This window comes from Pan paniscus, chromosome 3 (genome assembly GCF_029289425.2).
Source record: "Pan paniscus chromosome 3, NHGRI_mPanPan1-v2.0_pri, whole genome shotgun sequence".
Taxonomy (NCBI): Eukaryota; Metazoa; Chordata; class Mammalia; order Primates; family Hominidae; genus Pan; species Pan paniscus.
The window spans coordinates 43,630,977-43,646,074 of NC_073252.2; the positions used below are offsets into that span (position 1 = coordinate 43,630,977).

Consider the following 15,098-nt stretch of genomic DNA (forward strand, 5'->3'; position numbering starts at 1 on the left):
CACTGCAACCTCTACTTCCTGTCTCAGCTTCCGCCTCCTGGGTTCAAGTAATTCTCCTGCCTCAGCCTCCCTGGTAACTGGGATTAGAGGCATGTGTCACCATGCCTGGCTAATTTTTGTATTTTAGTAGAGATGGAGTTTCACCATGTTTGCCAGGCTGGTCTCGAACTCCTGACCTCAAGCAATCCACCTGTCATGGCCTCCCATAGTGCTGGGAGTACAGGCATGAACCACCGTGCCAGGCCCATCCTAAGCCTTTTGACCCCTTACTCTACATTAAACCAAGGGAGATTAGGCATTTCCAGCTTGCTCACAGTGGGCCATCTTTTGCAGCTAACCAAGCAAATAAACTGTTAGAACTTTCATAATCCCCCGAGCTGCAACATTAAATGCAGAGTCCCTGCATTTAATCTGCATTTAATATATATATTATTAAATATATATTATATATACTTATTACATTATATATAATATATATTTAACATATATAAATATATATTTAACATATAATATATAAATTATATATTATATATAATAAATTATATATTATATATAATAAATTATATATTATATATAATAAATTATATATTATATATAATAAATTATATATTATATATAATATAAATAAATTATATATTATATATAATATATAAATAAATTATATATTATATATAATATATAAATAAATTATATATTATATATTTAACATATATAATATTAAATTATATATTATATATTTAACATATATAATATTAAATATATATTATATATTTAACTCATATATTATACATTTATATTTACAATTATAATATTATAAATTTATAACATTAAATATATTTTAAATATATATTATATATTAAATATACAATATTAAATATATATATGAAGGGGAATTTATTAACTCACATGATCACAAGGTCCCACAATAGGACATCTGCAAACTGAGGAGCAAGAAGAGCCAGTTTGAGTCCCAAACCTGAAGAACTTGGATTCCGATGTTTGAGGGCAGGAAGCATCCAGCACGGGAGAAAGATATAGGCTGGGAGGCTAGACCAGTCTAGTCTTTTCACATTTTTCTGCCTGCTTTATATTCTAGCCACATTGGCAGCTGATTAGGTGATAACTACCCATATTAAGTGTGAGTCTGCCTTTCCCAGCCCACTGACTCAAATATTAATTTCCTTTGGCACCACTCTCACAGACACACCCAGGATCAAAGTTTTGCAACCTTCAATCCAATCAAGTTGACACTCAGTATTAACCATCACATCCTCCCTCTCCTTTGGTTTTTGTAACCGCACTGGAGAGTCTAAGCCTGGTGCTTAAAATCTCCAGAAGAGTATATAGCCAAGAAAGCTGCATGGCCACTCCATGGAGAAAGAAGCATTTGCCTTTTCATGTCATTGCAAAACTGACTGTCATTGCCTTCTCAGATCTAAGGCAACAAGGACAGTTTCTATGCCCTGATATTTCTAAGGATTGAGGTTTTTGGGTACTCCTGCAGAGCAAAGCAAAACAGCTATACATTCCTAGCTGTTTCCGTTTTTAACTTAAGCTAAGATTGTCCTAGAAAATAAGAGCTAAGAGTCATGAGTTTTAGGTTTTAAGTGTTAAAGATTTTAAACCTTCTTTCCATATTTTCTAGTTTCTGTTTTTCAATAACAGCACCTTTTTATAAATCCCTATATCAATTTATTGGAATAAATATAGATTCAGGCCCTTATCAGAAAATAATCTGACAGAAAGAGCAAACATATGTATTTTACATTCACACATATACACAGGCATACACACACAAACACAAGCTAAATTTTTCTACTCTGTACTGAGGTAGTGGCAAATTTTCATTATTGTTTGAAAATTTCACTTATTTTCTTCTTGTTCTTACTTTCTTTGTTACCCGTTCCACCAATATCTGGTTTTCTATGCCTCTATTTCTCATGACTGCTTCCTATTTTGGAAGTCCTTTTTGTCAAGGATTGTCAATTCTTTTCCTAATATTATAAAATGTATAAGACATACGAATGTCTCTTTTACTAATATTAGTCACTTTTACAGCATAACTTTAAAGTACAATTATACAGCAAATAACACAGATTCTGGCACAACAAATATTCAAGAATTAGTACATACACAAATGCTGAATGGTGGCTAAAAATCTCATCAGCTTCTGTGTATTGTAGACAGGGACAAATTTTGAAGGATACAGACTAGTTTAGCCTGGTCTGTAAGTTACTATTATACAAAAGAATAGAATTTTCTTTATTCATTTAAGTTAAAATATAAAAATTGGCTAATAAGCAAATTAAACTTATATTTGTAGAAATTTAAAATTATTACCTTAAGATTGTCTAGGAATAATTAAAGCTCAAGCAAACTATAATGTTAAATTTTGAGACTCATTATCATATAAAATTCCATCTAAGAAGAACTTGTTCTAGAACCTCTCCTAAGGATGTTATAGTCCATAGTAATGTGAAGATAAAATCAAATTGGCTTACCTACTATATACATTAGTAATGTGATTCTACAAAAACACAATTGTGACAAATATTCTAAAATGAGTGCAATTTAAACAATGGTACTTTCTATTTCAAATATTAGATAACAGGTATGAAGCATACTTGCATTTGGGTGCTTAAAATGGCATTTTAAAAATTGATCTATTATCTGAAATACTTCTTGTCTATTTTTCTCAATTTTCATGTTTTAAAATTTATTTTAATAGACAAATAATAATTGATATATTTATGGAGTGCCATGTGATGCTTTGATCTATACATGTAGTAGAAAGAGTCAATAAGCTACTTAACCTAACATCACCTCACCAACTTATTTTCTTGTGGTGAGAGTGTTAAAAGTTTCTTCTTTTGGCAATTTTGTAATCTATAATACATCATTATTAACTGTGGTCGCCTGCAGTGCAGTAGATCACTAAAACTTATTCTTCCAGTCTGAGACTCTATATCCTTTGATCAACATCTTCCCTTTCCCTATCCCACCCTCTCCCTGCCAGCCTCTGGAAACCATCTTTCTGCTCTCTGTTTCTATGTGATCAACTGTTTTAGATTTCACATATAAGTGAGATCACGTAGTATCTCGCTGTTTGAGACAACATAGATGGAACTGGGGGAGGTTATGCCAAGTTAAAGAAGCCAAGCTCCATTTTCATTTCTACTATCAGCTTTTCTCCTGCAGTGTTGTCATCTTGAGTTCTCTGTTTAATCAGGATGCTGTTCGGAATTTTGTGCAGAGACGCTTTCCATTATGCCATGCTTTTTCTTGTTGCTGAATTTATCCTCTTTTCCCTTATTATACGTGGAGCTTCCAAATCTCTCAATTTGGCCTTTTGTTCTTACAAGGTATTTTTATGTCCACTTCCCCAAGAGTCTATTTCTTCTGAAAGATTAAACTATTTTTTTCAATAATCACAATTTCCAGTAGAACTTGATGATTTTGGTCACTAGCTTGTGCCTAATCATAGGACAGCATCCTAGTTCTCAGAATAGGGACTTTCATTCAAACTCTAGGAGGAAAATAAATCTATTTTCTAGAAGTCTCTGCAACTGAACTCTAAATACCCAGTGTGTGCAGGAGTTATTAACCTGGCAGTTTCCCTCAATTTAGAGTTTCAATTGCCCACTGCTGACTGTGTCGTGACCTCATCTTCTCCCTCAATGTTTCTATCTAGTCCTTTTCTTCAAACAACAATTTCTTATTTGCTGCTCTCCCTAGCCACAATGGGAGTGGCTATATATGGATATATGGAAAATTTCATTCTTCAAAGTTTCCATACCTATTTGTCTTCTTGCTTATCTCAGAAGATAAACATATCTCTTACTTGTCGGTTTTCTCTGCCACCTATAGACTCTTCCCGAAACCCCATAGCTATCCTTGGGAGTCAACCTGGCACTGGGGCATAGCTAAGTGGCACAGTTGTCATAATGCTAAGTACTCTCTCATAGCTTTCTGCAAATAAGAAGCAATACTTTTATTTTGTATATCAAGCTGATGTAAAAGGCAGTACAATTTTTTATTCATCCTGAAAAACTAAAATGAAAGTTACACCCTAGAAAAAGATTGACTATCATAACTGCTTTAACCTTTATTCTGTAGCTTATCCTTTCTTAAACTGGTTATATCCCATTACCTAATCTACCTAGCACTGCCCTTACTCTTAACAAATCCTTTCTTCTGCTCTCTGTTCCCATTTCTCAGCAACCTTCTATCATACATATAAAGAAACATAAACACACACACACACACACACAACTTTTCCAATTTGTCTAAAACATATGTACTTTTCAACTCAGTCCTTATAGCACTTTTACATTGAAGCATGGCTTACATTCCAAATCTCCAGAAAAGTCACCATCTCTTCTTTCATGGCATTTCCAAATACACCACCTTTGGTATGACAAGCCAATCCTCCCACTTGCTTAGCACAGTATTATTAAGTATATATTAAAGGTTTAACAGATTTAAACAAATAGCCTAACCTTATCGAAGCAGGTTTTGTTTGTTTGCTTGCTTTTCAGACACCAACTGGCAGGAAAATTTGGTGTAGATCCTGTGGCTATTTGCCATGACTGGTGGCCAACTTCGGAATGAATTTCTAATATCTATGGAATTTCCTGTAATATGAGCATTAGCTCCTTAAGTTAGAAGCCGGAAACTCACTTTCCAAGTTCTTCCTACTCATGTGAAACAGACTTCACTAATAAGTCACACCACCTCAGTCTGCTCAAGAAGAAAGCAAAGGGAGAATGCAGAAACAGCATGGCTTTTAGCTTCTCACACAGTGTCTGGCTTTCTGAGGAAGTGGAAGCAGAATTTCTCATATCCAGTGTCCTGCCTCAGTGGTGCAAGCTGCAATGTCTGTGCCAAGTGACAGAGGAATTAGGTTCTTACCAGGGCAGCCATTAGGTACAAATTGGACTTTGTTGGCTATTTCCCATACGAGCCTGAATTATTCCATCTGAAGATTCTTTTATACTTAAATTGGCTAGGGATTATGTTATTTGTATCCTGAAACTCTGACTGACACCTAGCCTCAGAGCCATATAACTCAAAATAACAAACTCACAATAATTAGTCCATACTGATATGCTAGATGGCACTAATTTCTTTTTCTTACTAAATTTCTTAAACTGTTATTTTTTAACATCATATAATTCCTCTTGACCTTTCTTCAACTAAATTGATTTTAAAAGTCACTCAAATCCACCTCAAAGTATGTGTGTGTGTGTGTGTGTGTGTGTGTGTGTGTGTGTGTGTGTGTGTTGTGGGAAGAAATGGTGATGTAAAAGATATAGAATCTTATAACTTTTTATCTTGCAGCTGGAACTGAAAACACAGAGGTATTAAGAACAACTGGAAGTTTTGGAAGATAGTTTCAAATTAATCACAACGAAAATAGGTCTGTAAATAAAATCATGTTTTTTTCTAAAGAAAAGCTGATATAAATATACTGCTTCTCATTTTTATTCATATAAAATGCATAAGTATTTTAGGCTACTCTATTCCAAGAAATTAATTTTCAAAAGTGTATTTGGCTCTGAGTGTATAGATAAAAGACAGTACTCAAATGATTTTTTTTCTTAAGCATTTATTTCAGGTTTATTTTCGGACACCAGTATGTGGAAAATGGCAATAATAATAAATTTGAGAGCCGGCTCAATAATGATTTTTTCTCTGCAATGGTGGCAACTTTAATCTTCCCGAATTCCTACTCTCTTCCACTGGATGTTGCAGGTAACATTTGTCTACAAGCAGATTAGGATACTGAGTTTAATGTGCACGTGTTTTCTATGCAAGCCCTTGGGATCAACACCTGTGGATAGCAAAGGAGGGGAAAAGGATTAGGCAGAGGGAAATGTCCTGCTGTAATCCAGAGCCAGCAATGGTCTTAGCCAATCCCACTTGGAGCTCTGGAGTTAAAATGTCTTGTTGCGTTATCTCAAATTGGGCCAGAATTGTCGTTGGTGAGTCAGTTCAGGTTTTTGACTTCACTAACAAAAAGAATTTGAGAGCAAGTCCAAAGTAAGAGTAGGCCAATGAATTTACTGCAAAGCAAAAGTAGACTCTGAGAGGCTGAGTAGGATGCTTAAAGGGAGAGAAAGCCCTTAGTGCCTTAAGGGGAATTCCTTTTGTGGGAGCTGTACATATGTATTTATAAAATACATAAAAGTGAGGTCAAGTATGCAAAGGTGGACCTGAGGTTGGCGCATGCATTCAGCATTAACATGCTCTAACACACATTCTATGAATCATTAGCATCTAAAATCTCCGCCTAGGAGTGTGGTTTTTTACTATTAAAATGACGAAAATGTCATTACAATCTAAATCCTGAACCTAGCTGCTCAAGTGGGACCTCAGAGATGTCCCTAGCTCTCCAAGGCAGGAAATTGTAGCTAAGAGCCTCTTGGGCTTTTGATGCTGATAGGCTGGAAATGAGGGGAGCCTCATTATAAACAAGGGCTTTTGTTCTCTTTCCCTGGGCGTATCAGGAGCTTGTATCCACCTGGCAGCTGGTATCATGTAGCACCGCTTATCTTGCAAAAGAGTTAGGTGCATGGGATGTGAAAGGAGCCCACTGGGCTTCACACAAGGTGACAAGTCGGTATGGCATCCTAAACTTACTTATCCTGCTCCAGAATGGCTGGTCCTTTCTGCCTCTGCTCTGTCAGTCATCCCTCCTGGGCTGACTTGGAAAGGATCTTGTGCTTGGTCAGGTAGGCTCGTTCTCTGCAGTTGAGGCAAACCCTGAAGGGGCTGAGATTTAAATGCCACCTGCCAATAACATTCCTAGAAGCTAGAACAATAAATTTTTCCTCTAAGGGGCAGCTGGGCAGCTCATAGTGTCCACAATGCTATATAAATAAATAAATAATAGTGATGTTATAAAGCACTAGGAATACACACACACACACACACACACAGTGTTTCATTAAATCTTAACCCAATAAAATCCTAATCAGCAGATATTTTCACTTTAAAAATATCTCTACAAAATAAGTAATACATCTCTAAAATTTAAAATTAAAGAATTTTCTAACAGTTTTAACATAAAACCATTTTAAAATATTTTTATAACTATTTTAATTTAATTTTATATTTTATTTAATATACTTATAATTGATTTATAATTTTAATTTTTGATTTCTCCTCAACTTTTGAGGGTCAAATTATAACAATACATGACTAGACCTAGAAGGAAGCAAGCTCAGCTATTGAGTATCCCAGGAAAGTAAAGCAGGAACTGGTTTCTGAACCTTGCACTCACTGGTGTATATTTCATCTCCTTGTACTTGAACTGTTACCTGGATTTTCAGCAAGAATAGAACTTTGTTTGCTCTCTGGAATTCTGTAAAACTCATGGTGAAAAAAAAAAAAAACATGTCATAAGGCCCTGCTGCCTTACTGCACTTCTGGTTCAATTCCTTCTGAGTAAACTGGTGCCAGCCAGGCCTATTGTGACCTTGTTAGTCTAATTGCTTACTTGAGCTCAGGTAAGAACTATAGATGAAGTGAACTTGTTACGACCATTGCCATGTTTTATTTACTGATGCTATGAAGTGTTAATCATCTCGTGTTTGATACTTAAATTTATACTAGTAGTGGTCATTTTTAGGTGTAAGGTAAAATAAAATAGAATTGTTAAACCTAGTGTCATCTAAATAACCCCTTCCTATATTTAATGTCTTTGAAATGTCACTTTTCAATATTAAAATATTATATATATTTGAGATTGAAACTCTACTTTCTCTTCTGTTCCACAGTTGCATACCAATTCCCAAACACATATTGTATTATTTAAATTAGAATGTCTTTATAATACATTTTAATATCTGGTAGGAACAACCTTTCCTATCTTTATCACATATTTTATAAGATTAAAATAATTTTATAGGTTTCTACTTTAGGAAGTTGTATTCTTCCAAAAAAATCCTGGTTGATATTTTTCTTACTGGAACATCATGTAACTTTAAATGCATTGATTAAGAATTAATACTCTTGATATATTGCTGTGTAATTTGTGTAAGTGTGTGTGTGCTATGTCATCAAAGCCTGAACTCAAAGTAATTTTAGCTTAAAAATATATATCTATATATACATATATAAATAAAGAATACTTGGAATATGGATATAAGATGAGGGGCTGAATACAGTTCTAACTAAATTCCTGCCATTAATGTTATGGAAATAGAAATTGTGTTAATTTTTTTATGGTAATACCTAATAGTAAAGCATGAGAATGCATTATTGGTGGACTAGACATTTTGAGAAACTTTCAAAACTGAAATCAAGCAGGGATTGGATACATCAAAAACAAAAAAGAAACACTCCTGAGAAAAGGATTGGAAGATGGACCAAGGCACTTCAGAGTAAAACAAATATTGAAATATTTCAAATTGCGTCCTTATTTCATTTGTTCATCAAGAGGAGTCTTAACTCTATGAGTTTTGTCTGCATTCTGCCTCTTCTTCATTTAAAATGAATAATTGTGTATTTCAAGTGAAATGTCTACATTTTACTGATCTTTGATATAGTGTAAAGAGTTGTGCTTCACAACCTCTTCTAATGTTTACTTATTTTCATATCTGTGGTTTCACTGAATGCTTTACTCTCATTTTTACTTTGAGTTTCTTACCTTTTTTCTTGATTGGATTTTTCTGAGCTTTATCTATTTTCTTGTGACTTTGAAATAAAAAATTTGTTTGATATTTTAATATTTTCAATAATTTTCTTCTTATTGGTGTCTTTATGTTTATGAATTCCTCCTTTCCGATTTCCTTTCTGGAGACTCATTATTATTTCAAATCATTATATTTTTTAATGATGATAACAATTATCATTTTTTTAGATGTTAGTTTCTGCAATGCTAAAGCACTTTATAAACATAGCATGTTTACTTTCATTATTTCTTGTTTAATAATAAAGCAATTCAATCAAATCATTTTCCTTTAAATTTGTCATATCATCAAAGTTCTGAAAATGTAATGTTCTCTTTACTTACCCTTATTCTTCAAACAGTTTGTTCAAAATTATTTTATAAAATTTGATCTGAGGCAAACTGGGATCTGTTGGAGACCTGATATTCAGTCATACTGAATTTAAATAGGCCACATGGTTAGGGATCCTTTGTACTAAAGTTAAGATGCATGCTCTGGGCTGCCTTTTGTGCTTCCTGCAGTTGTATTGTAACAAGACTTAGGTTAAGTCTGTTACCTTTTTTGCCCTTTGGATTCATGCAGCTGGATGTTAGGAGGGCCAGGGCCTTTTTGTCCTTGTGTGATAAGTACTCCCCATTTCTCTTATAGCATATGAAACTGGGGCATAGGAAACTACTCTGCCTTGAACTACACAGTCTTATCAGATCCATTTTGGCATGCGACCAAAAATGATCAATTTCTCCAATCTCTTTGAAACTCATGGAAATATTTTAGTTTGTTCTTTCCCCTCACTTCAAGGATAAAACCTATTATCCTCATATTTTGGGGTCTCCAATAATTCTTGCCATAGCTATGCCAGGCCACTATCTTAAGGAACAAAAGACAATATGATAAAAATCAGAGTTGTGATGAGGTACATTACCAAGAGTGGCTATTGGCTTTGAGACAAACATATCCAAGCCCTCAATCTGAAACATTAGTGAATGAGATCTTGCTTTGGAATACTGAAGCAGGACTGGGTTGTATGGAAATTAGGGTCATCCTTAAGAAACCTGAGATTTTAAAGATAGCTTCACTTTCCATGGATATGGTTCAACATGAAAATACTATGTCTTTGTTTGCTGGGCCAAGAAAAAACTCAAGACAGAATAGGCAGAGCTTCAGTATATGGGTTTTATAGGCATTGGTGAGTGGAATGCTTTTCTATAGCCTGTAGTGTATGTATGTTTAATTATCTATCCCCTCTTTTTTTAATCATCTGGGATATAGGATATCTCTCCTGGGAAAGTAGATGTCCCACCATGAAAGGAAGAATTTTAGGAAATAATTATTTTCTTTAGTTGGAATTCTGAAAAGAGAAATATTTCTCTTTACTGATACTCTGGAATAATTCTGAGTATTCTAGTTTCAAAAATTATAAATGTTTTCCAAGTTCTTAAGAATCAGACGATTTGTGTTAATTTTTTTTCTAACTCATAAAGAATATATTACTTTGGCATAGAATATGAGGTGTACAATCTTTGTATTTAGAAAATGACACATATTGCATTATTTTCTTACATGTTTTGGTTCAGAAATGTTTGATGGCAATTTGCTTTTGTTTTCCTACTAACAAACTGTCCCTCTATACATCTTTACACACATATACACATATACACATGCACGCTCAAGAGCTTCAATTTATTATTAAAATTCAGAAAATTTCCCAACCTCTAAATCTTTTTTAAAAAATAGATCTCCTTTGTTGTTGAATACTTTTTTTGCCTTAGTTCAGGGAATGTATCTTAAGGTATTTTTAAAAGATAATTGATTAATTATTTACAATATTTAAACTGCTTTTTATTGTGTTGATTGCATTATATATTTTGCTAATTAAGCTTCATATTTGAAAGCCACATTCGTAACCGTAGATTATTCTGCTTTAAAGATATAATGACTTTTTGAATATTGTTGAATATATAAATTATGGTTAGTTGACTTTTTAAACTTTCTTATAGCAAATTTGTCCTTCAGGGAAAGAAAGCATTTTTGTTTTATTCTGCCAAAAGGGTCTCTTTTTTTTAGCTACTGAATAGTTTCATATGCTTAGGAATAATCATTTATTTTTCTTCTATTTTATAAGAACATCAATATTTAATTTTAATAGATAAAAACCTCTTTAATTAGGATGGATTTTTATTGAAATATTAAAGTCTGATTTAAAAAGAGATAGTTGAGTTTCTATTTAATCAGATCAGAGGTTTCACTGTCCAAAACCAGAAGAGTGTTTATTTCCAGCTTTATTGAGATATAATTAACAAATAAAAATTGTATATATTCAATGTCTACATGATATAATATGAATGTATGTATAATGTATACATTGTGAAATGATTAACACAATCAAAGTAACTAACCTATCCATCACTACCCATAGTTACTATTTTGTGTGTGTGTGTGTGTGTGTGTGTGTGTGGTGGGATCATGTAAAATCTAAGTAAGCAAATTTCAAGTAAACAATAAAAACAATACAGTAGTATTGTTAACTATAGTCACCATGATATACTTCAGATTCCCGAAACTTATCCATCTTTGTTTGTTTGTCTGTGGCGAAATCTTGCTCTGTCGCCCATGCTGGAGTGCAGTGGCATGATCTTGGCTCCCGGCAACCTACGCCTACCGAGTTCAAGCGATTCTCCTGCCTCAGCCTCTCGAGTAGTTGGGGCTTCAGGCTCACGATACCACACCCAGCTAATTTTTGTATTTTAGTAGAGATAGGGTTTCACTATGTTGGCCAGACTGGTCTCAAACTCCTGACCGAGGTGATACACCTGCCTCATCCTCCTAAACTGTTGGGATTACAAGCGTGAACCACCGTGCCTGGCCAAATTTACTCATCTTATGACTGAAAGTTCACACTCTTTGACCAATCTCTTCATATCCCCCAACCCACAATCCCTAAACAAGCACATTCTACTCTCTGTTTCTATGAGTTTGACTTTTTTAGTTTCCAAATATAAGTGAGGTTATACAGTATTCATCTTTCTGTGTCTGGCTTATTTCACTTAGCATAATGTCTTCCAGCTATATCCACATTGTTGCCATGGCAGGATTTTCTTCTTTTTTTGTGGCTGAATGATATTGCATTGTGTGTGTTTGGGTGCCCGTGTGTGTGAACACATTTTCTTTATCCATTTATCTATCAATGAACATGTGGGTTGTTTCCATATCGTGGCTATTATGACTAAAGATGCAATGAACATAGGAGCTAAGAAATCTCTGAGATGCAGGCGGCTGGGCGTGGTGGCTCAGGCCTGTAATCCCAGCACTTTGGGAGGCCGAGGTTGGCGGATCACGAAGTCAGTAAATCGAGACCATCCTGGCTAACGCGGTGAAACCCCGTCTCTACTAAAAATACAAAACATTAGCCTGGCGTGGTGGCGGGAGCCTGTCGTCCCAGCTACTCGGGAGGCTGAGGTAGGAGAATGGTGTGAACCCGGGAGGTGGAGCTTACAGTGAGCTGAGATCGGGCCACTGCACTCCAGCCTGGGCGACAAAGCGAGACTCCGTCTCAAAAAAAAAAAAAAAAAAATGCAAATTTCATTTTTTTTTGGATATATATTCTGAAAAGGGATTGCTGGATCACACTATAGTTATATTATTCGTATTTTGAGGAAATCTATACTATTTTCCATAGTGGCTATATAAACACACAGTTGCACCAAGAGTGCACAAGAGTTTCCTTTTCTCTACATCTTCACCAACAGGTGTTATATCTTAATTTTTTGGAAAACAATCATCCTAACATATGTGAAGTGATAGCTCAGTATGATTTTAACTTGCATTTCCCTAATAATTAATGATGTTGAGACCCTTTTCACATACCTCGTGACTTTTCAATATGTCCTCTTTGAAAAAAAATGTCTATTCAGGTCTTCCAGTCATGTTTAACTTGTTTTTTTTCTATTGAATAATATGATTTCTTTATATATTTTGGATATTAAAAACTGATTAGATACGTGGTTGGCAAATATTTTCTCCCATTGTATGTGTTGTCTGTTTGTTTTGTTCATTGTTTCCTTCACTGTGCAGAATCTTTTTAGTTTAATGTAGTTCCACTTATTTATTTTTGCTTTCGTTGCCTGTGCTTTTGGTGTCATGTCCAAAAAATTATTGTGAATATCCATGTCAAAAAATTTTCCCTATGTTTTCTTCTAATAGTTTTACAGATCTCAAATTTAAGTCTTGAATCCAACTTGAATTTATTTCTCTATATGGTATAACTTAAGGACTAATTTCATTTTCTTGCATGTGGATATCCAGGATTTCTGAGATTGTTTATTGAAGAGACAGACAATCCTTACCCTACTGTGTATTCTTGCCGCACTTGTTAAAGTTAACCATATATATGTGGTTTATTTCTGGGCCTTCTATTTATTCCATTGTTCTAATTGTCTTTTTTTTTTTTTTTTTTTAGACAGAGTCTGGCTCTGTCGCTGGCTCTGTCGGCTCACTGCAACCTCTGCCTCACTGCAACTTCTGCCTCCCCGGGTTCAAGCGATTCCCATGTCTCAGCCTCCTGAGTAATTGGGACTACAGACCTTCGCAACCATGCCCGGCTAATTTTTTGTATTTTAGTGGAGATGGGGTTTCAGCATGTTGGCCTGGATGGTCTGGATCTCCTGACCTCGTGATCCACCCGCCTTGGCCTCCCAAAGTGCTGGGATTATAGGGGTGAGCCACTGTGCCAGGGCAAATTGTCTATCTTTATGCCAGCACCATATATTTTGATTACTCTATAATTAAAAAATGAGGGAGTGTGATATCACCAGCTTTATTCATTTCTCACATGATTCCTTTTATAATTTGGGATTTTTTGTGGTTTATTACAAAATTCAGGATTATTTTTCTCTTTCTGTGAAAAATGCTATTGGAATTTTAATAAAGATTACACTGAATCTATAAATTGCTTTGGACAATATGAAAATTTTAACAATATTAATTCTTCCATTTCATGAACATGGGATATATTTCTATTTAAGTCTTTTTCAATTTCTTGTATAGTATCATACAGTTTACAGTGTATAGATCTTTCATCTCCTCGGTTAAATTTATTTCTAAGTATTTTACTTTTTTGGATGCTATTGTATATGGGATTGGCTTCTTGATTTGTTTTTAAATATTTTATTTTTAGTGTATAGAAATACAACTGATTTTTGCATATTCATTTAAGATTTTTTTACCCCACTCTTTATTTATTTATTTTTCTTGTGGATACACAGTAGGTGTTTATATTTATGGGGTACCTGAGATCTTTTGATGCATGTATGCAATGTGAAATAAGCACATCATAGAGAATGGGGTAGATATTCCCTCAAACATTTATTCTTTGAGTTACATACAATCCAATTACATGCTTTAGGTTATTTTAAAATGTACATTTAAGGTGACTATAGTTACCCTGTTACGCTGTCAAATAGCAGGTCTTATTCATTCTCTCTATTTTTTGTACCCATTAACCATTACTACCTCCTCCCTTAGACCCCCACTACACTTACCAGCCTCTGGTAACTATTATTCTACTCTCTATGTGCATGAATTCAATTGCTTTAATTTTTAGAACCCACAAATAAATGAGAATATGTTATGCTTGCCTTTCTGTGCATGGATTATTTCACTTAACATAATGATCTCCAGTTCCATTTATGTTGTTGCAAATCACTGGATCTCATTCTTTTATATGGCTGATTAGTACTCCATTGTGTACATGTACCATATTTTCTTTAACCCTTTGTCTGGTGATGGACACTTACATTGCTTCCAAATCTTAGCTATTGTAAACAGTATTGCAACAAGCATAGGAATGTGGATATCTCTTTGAGGTACTGATTTTCTTTTTGGGGGGGGTATACACCCAGCAGTGGGATTGCTGGATCATATGATAGCTCAATTTTTAGATTTTTGAGGAAGCTTCAACCTGTTCTCCATAGTGGTTGTACTAATTTACTTTTCCTCCAACATTGTACAAGAGTTCCCTTTTCTCCACACTTTTGCCAGCATTTCTTGTTGCCTGTCTGTTGGATGTAAGTCATTTTAACTGGGGTGAAATATCTCATTATTGTTTTGATTTATATTTATCTGATAATGAATTATGTTGAGCACCTTTTCATATGCCTGTTTGCCATCTGTATATGTCCTCTTTGAGAAATGTCCATTCAAAAGCTTTGCCATTTTTTTGATAGGATTATTGTATATTTTCCATTAGAGTTGTTTGAGCTCCTTACATATCTTGGTCCCTTCTTAGAAGGATAGTTTGCAAGTATTTTCTCCTATTCTGTCTCTTTGTTGGTTGTGTCCTTTGCTGTGCACAAGCTGTTTAACTTAATGTAATCCCATTTTTCCATTTTAGGTTTGACTGTCTGTGCTTGTGGGGTATTTCTCAAG

At 34.4% G+C, this 15,098-nt stretch overlaps 1 long non-coding RNA gene across 1 annotated transcript in view; it reads right to left on the reverse strand.

Annotated features, from left to right (window-relative positions):
* Window positions 1-5,591: 5,591 nt before the first annotated feature.
* LOC130541431 (uncharacterized) overlaps window positions 5,592-15,098 on the reverse strand; it is a 34,922-nt gene continuing 25,415 nt past the window's right edge. Inside the window, exons 2-3 of the long non-coding RNA XR_008955487.2 lie at window positions 6,643-6,872; window positions 5,592-5,833 (exon numbers count right to left, since the gene is read on the reverse strand). This is a non-coding gene — a long non-coding RNA (uncharacterized LOC130541431). The remainder of the gene's footprint in view (window positions 5,834-6,642; window positions 6,873-15,098) is intronic.